The sequence below is a fragment of the Hoplias malabaricus genome, chromosome X1, assembly GCF_029633855.1.
Source record: "Hoplias malabaricus isolate fHopMal1 chromosome X1, fHopMal1.hap1, whole genome shotgun sequence".
NCBI classification, from domain to species: Eukaryota; Metazoa; Chordata; class Actinopteri; order Characiformes; family Erythrinidae; genus Hoplias; species Hoplias malabaricus.
The window spans coordinates 982,886-989,100 of NC_089818.1; positions in this window are offsets into that span (position 1 = coordinate 982,886).

Below are 6,215 nucleotides of genomic sequence, written 5' to 3' on the forward strand. Positions count from 1 at the left end.
ACAGTGTCTTAAATCAACCACCTAAGTAACCAATCCTGCCAACTCGTGAGATGGGGGCTTTAAGCTGCAAGTGGTGCAGGGGTCGGTGGCAACAGAGCTAGAGACTAGTTGTATGTTCATAAGATCCATGTATAATCTAAGAAGGTGAAGGCGTAGAGTAATATCAAAGTCACTTTTAAGACAGTAGTTTATTTATTTTTCTCTGAAATACCTTAAAAATATGTAACTCTGATGAAAGAGATGTTATAGGGGGTTTAATCAATGGCCAGAGGGAGATTTTAAGTACCTCCTTACAAATAAAGCTGGTTCATTTAGCTTTAAAGCCTCATCTTTAAATGACAATAGTTCTAACATTACATTATATATTAAATGCACATACAAACGCTGCTATAGCTTGTTAAGCAGATTAGAAAAGACAAGGATTAGACACAGAAGAGACAGAGACTTTAGGAGTAAAATAAGGTGCAGAACAAAACGTTCGCATAAAATTAAAAGACTGCATACTGGCATTAATGAATACAGGAAGCGTAAAACGCTGAAATGTCAGTGTATGGATCAGTCGTTGACCTGCCTCTGTGTCTCTGAAGCGAACAGGCAGCAAACTATGATTAAAACATAGGTTCTGACAACGGTTAGAGATACATTTACAGTTACTAACACAAACAAATAACAACTTACACAGTGTCAGAGGGCGAGTTTGTGTTAGAGAACTGTCCAGCGGCCATTGGAGAGGCTATACGTGTGTGTATTTTTGTGTATGGGTGAGCTAGTGTCTGTGCGTGTTTACTCTGCACAGCAACATCCGGCAAAGCGGCCTCAAAGGATTATGGGTAATGTAGTTTTTATGCAGAACGTGTGACTACAACCAGAAACGGCCCTTAACCTGTACAATTTCTTTGTACTTTTTTATGCTTTAATAATATCAGGCCCGTGACATACTCGCCTTGGAGTTTTGAATGATTCAGAGATTTAGAAATAAAAAAAAAAATAGACAAATTATGTCAATGTAGTTTTGGTATAGGAGTTATATGGAAGAATAATAAACGCTGGTATGTTTGGTCTGTCCATCGATTAAAGTAATTACCTAATTAATAACACCGTTATGTCGCAATTTTAATTGCAATTAATCACATTTTTCCTTTTTGTTAAGAGTAAAGCATTTAATAATATATACTAAAATGTAATACAAAACAATAAATGTGAAGAAAAGGAAGCATAGTATCAGTTGATTTAAAAATGTAATCATGTTATATTTTTGGGAGGGAGATAAATAAATGAAAACATGTGCACTGTGTTATGCATGACAAACTGCATAAACACACATACACATAAACACACTCTTAAAACTTGTTTAAGAGTGGGCCGACATCATAGTAAACCCTATGGATTAAGAATGGGACGTCACTCGAGTTCATATGAATGCGAAGGCAGATGAGCAAATACTTTTAGCAATATAGTGTATATAAACTAAGTTCAAATAAAATGTTGAGACTCTGTACTAAAACTGCGATGACATGCAAATCATCTAGAACCTATAGTTTAAGTGAAAATAGTACAAAGTCAACAATTAAATGTTCAAACTGAGAATGTTTTTTTATTAATTTTTTTAAATGTATTTGCCTATTTTGAATTTGATGCGAGCAACACATTTCCAAAAAAGTTGTGACAGGAATATGTTCACTACTGTGTTGTATCACCTCTTCTTTTAACAACACCCTGTAAATGAAAGTGAAATGCTCTCCATTATAGTCTTTTTCTTTGTATAATGTGCGATAATGCAGTTGTATACCATGCAGAATGGAGACTGCGAGTGTGTGAGTGAATGTGTGAATGAATGTGTGTCGCCCTGTGAAGGACTGGCTCCCCCTTCAGAGAGTGTTCCCACTCCGGACCCACCTCCACCCAGAACCCGATAAGCATTTACAGACAATGAATGAATGAACATGCACTTCTGTTGAACCCTTATAAAAACAACTAACAATTTTAGACTGGAGTTTTTGAGAGTTTTGTGTCTGTTTGAAACTCTAAATCTAGCTTGATTTATCGATATGTCTTTGCTTATAGCTATGTACAGGATACAGCATAATATGATAAGTAACATTGAATATGAGGAGGCTTTTTTTTGCCTAGTGTATTCAACATACTGGGGATGTTTGGTTTCAACAAACATTTAAACATGCACATAACCAGTCCAAATACCTCTTCAACTGGCCAAAAGCTTAATGTGTGGAGCGCCACAAGCCAGGATGGGTGATATCATTATTTGATGTGCTGAATAAAACATTTGTCCACTGGAATTAACTGACAATGTGATAATTGTGACATTTATTTTCCCATAAATGGCCGTTCCCACCTGACCAGGCTCTTCGTGGGTGCCTGTTCATCCCGGGCTCACTCTAGGCCACAGAGCTTTGAAGAGGCAAGGCAATTTTTTGGCTGGCATTTTCAGCGGTGAATGACTTGTCCAGACACTTTGTTTCTCTGATGAATTGAGGGCTCTTTGTCGTATAAAGAGCAGCTGGTCTCTCCAGGGCCAGAGTGACCGTCCAGGGGCCAAGCGCTCGTTAGCAAACAAACTGAGAAGAGAATGGAATAATTGTCTTTCAGTTTCTTTCAGTAAATTCATTTCTCTCTTTCACACCAACACACTCCAAAAATAAAAATAAAAATATTAAAATGCAGCTATTCTCACAACAATTTTATATTCATTATAATTAGTAATTTAGCCTATGGTCAGTGTATCCAATGCCAAGTGATGGGAGTAAAGCCTTCTAGTGTTAGAATTTGACTATATTGGCCACTGTGCACACACACACACACACACACGAGAATATGTTTTCTGCATTTAACCCAATCCGTGCAGTGAAACACACATTTACACACAGGAACACTAGGGGGCAGTAAGCATACAGTGCTCCAGGGCACATCAGTCATGACCTGCCAGCTCTGGGCATTGAACTGGCAACCTTCCAGTAACACGCCCAGTTCCCTAACCACCAGGCCATGGTTCCCCCAGCTGTGGAACAGGGAAGCTGTGTTCTCGGGAGCGACTGACGATGTATCTAGTACCTTTGGGTTGAGTTCCTGAACTAATCATCCAACATCAGTTGCTGTCGCAGTTATATCCTCTTAGCAACATTCTTGTGTCTAGTCAAAAGAAAAGTAGAGAATGCAAAGGGTCAGTGAACTTTTAATTTATTTATTACATTTCAGAAAATTTGGCCACATTTATTATCTTCTTGAAGTTCCTGAGCTTAATCTCAGCTTAACCCATCAGCACACCGTGGAAAAGAAAGAGAAATTTCATGAAGATCATACCATTAATTAGATATAAAAATGTCATTAATTATTATTCATAATTCATCAGGAGCTATCTCACTGATATTTGATTGTTTCACTTATCTTTCCATTGACTTGGTTTGGAAAAGTCGCCTAAAGAGCACGTTAAATATTTGGTGTTGATTACTGAAGTTCTTCGCCTTTTGTCTAAATGACAGAATCTGCAAATATAATTAGAGTGGCTGTGATAGCAGTGTGTGTGTGTGTGTGTGTGTGTGTGTGTGTGTGTGTGTGTCTTGTTTCTGTCCTCTGGCTCGACTCTTTCTCTAATTGGCTTCAGGAGCTCATAACCTTGATCTTTCCCCTAGATACATTTATCTTCTTCATAAAATTCATGCAAATGTTCCTCAGCTTGGCACTGAAATAAAACACATGCTAAAATCACATTATTTAATTTCATTGTGTTTCTGATTAGAGAGAGTAATTAATTACAGATTGGGAGGGGGTGGAGATACACAGAGGATTCACTGACCCTGAGGCTTTCTCACTGAACTCTTTACTTTTCAGTTTATTGTTGAATAAAAATCATAAGAAAATACTTTCATTCATTCATTATGTGTAACCCTTATCCGTATCCAGGTATCCAGGGTGGCGGTGGGTCCAGAGCCTACCTGGAATCATTGGGCGCAAGGCAGGAATACACCCTGGACGGGGCGCCAGTCTCTCACAGGGCAACACACACACTCACACATACACTCACACACTCACAGCTACAGACACTTTTGAGTCACCAATCCACCTACCAATGTGTGTGGTTTTTGTTTTTGGACCGTGGGAGGAACCCGCGGAGAGACAAGGAGAACACACCACACACCACACAGACAGTCACCTGGAGGAAACCCATGGAGAGACAAGGAGAACACACCACACTCCTCACAGACAGTCACCCAGAGGAAACCCACACAGACACAGAGAGAACACACCACACTCCTCACAGACAGTCACCCGGAGGAAACCCACGCAGACACAGGGAGAACACACCACACTCCTCACAGACAGTCACCCGGAGGAAACCCACGCAGACACAGGGAGAACACACCACACTCCTCACAGACAGTCACCCGGAGGAAACCCACGCAGACACAGGGAGAACACACCACACTCCTCACAGACTATTAAATTCAAAACAAAATTCTGAAGTGTAGATCTGTACACTGCACGCGAATAATGTCAAATGAAATTCCTTGGACAATGAAAATTGTTTAGAATATAGCTATAAAAATAGTAATATCTTGATCAAAAGTGAGTAGACACCCTTAATAATGAATGAATTCAACAAAGAAATATTTTATAAAGAGATGCTTTATACGTTTCACCTGAAAACTATATATAAAAAAATGAATAATTCACAATACCTTTGTCAGACACGAGCTAGAGGATTATAATATCTGGACCGTGGGGAGATGGAGGATGATTCTGGATCTAGAAATAAACATCCAACCTTAACACAGAGGATGCAATCAAATAAGTCTCACATGCTTGTGATGTTCCACATTTTGAGACAGTAGGTATACTGACACCTATCGGCCTGGAGGTTAAATGTGTTAAACCTGTTGTATTCATGCCTGCCCAATGTGGGAGACCTGCTCTATGGAGTATGAACTTGTTCATTGAGAGACTATGAAGCAGTTTGATTCTTCGTTGCATTGAGTCACGCTTTACAGAAAACAATGCAGAAATCATAAATCATTTTCTCCATGAATATTGCTTGCTACAGTTTGCTGGAAGAAATGACGGATTGCACCTTTAATGAAGAGGTAATCACATCATATTATTATTCTGTTTGAAGGATTGTGCTGCTGAACTCAAACAGGCGGCATTTCAGAGAGACAGATCGTCTCACGTCTGCACGGTGATAGATTTTCTCAGTGAGATGCTGATAGATTTAACTCTCACTCCACAATCAGCTCCCATTAACCTTCAGCTCATTCTCTTCTGAAAATATCACAGCAATTCAGCACAAGATAGATTTGCTCGGGTCAGACAGACACACACACACACACAAACTCTAAACATACACACACAGTCACTTCCATGCAACACACTTAAAAAACCACACACACACATTTCAAATGCTTCTCTTCTTTCTTTATCCTTTCTCTCCTCCACCTCTATTTTAATCCATCTCTCTATTGCACCCCTTCTTTTATTTATTGCATTGATTTCACTGTTTCCCTCTTTTTTATTCTTTTTTTCTCTCCTTTCTTCTTCTCATCGTCATCGTCATCCTCATTCATTGTCTGTAACCCATAACCAGTTCAGGGCTGCGGTGGGTCCGGAACGTACCCGGAATCACTAGGCGCAAAGTGGGAACACACTCTGAAGGGCGACACACACTCACACCTATGGACACCTTTGAGTCGCCAATCCACCTACCAACTGTGTTTTTTTCAACGGCAAATAGCTTCTGATTAAAGTGAACTGAAGTTCAAAAACATAGAGAAAGTCCTAACAGCTGTGTAAAAGTGTCTGTAACAGCACATCAGTACATGTGTGTAAAGCCTTACTGTATTTTTATTGTATTTTAAACAACACAGTATCCACCAGATTCATGTGGCTGTGTCTGGCTCTGAGTAGTTCATGATTGTGGTGTTTTAACCCAAACCAACTGCCCCTCTTCCCCACCCTCCCACACACTCAGAGCACAGTGGGTTTGAGAGAAGTACCCGGGAGGGAGTGGTGGTGTTTGTGGAAACAAATGAATAATCAAGCCACAAATCCACTAAAGGAGGAAAAAGAGAGACAGATGGCAGAGTGCAGATACACACACACACACTCACACAAGGCCAAGGACGAGGTAGGCATTGTTTACCCTATCAGGGTCGAGCCTGAGCCCCAGCAGAGACAAGTTTTTTTTGTGCTTTTGTTTTCTGGAT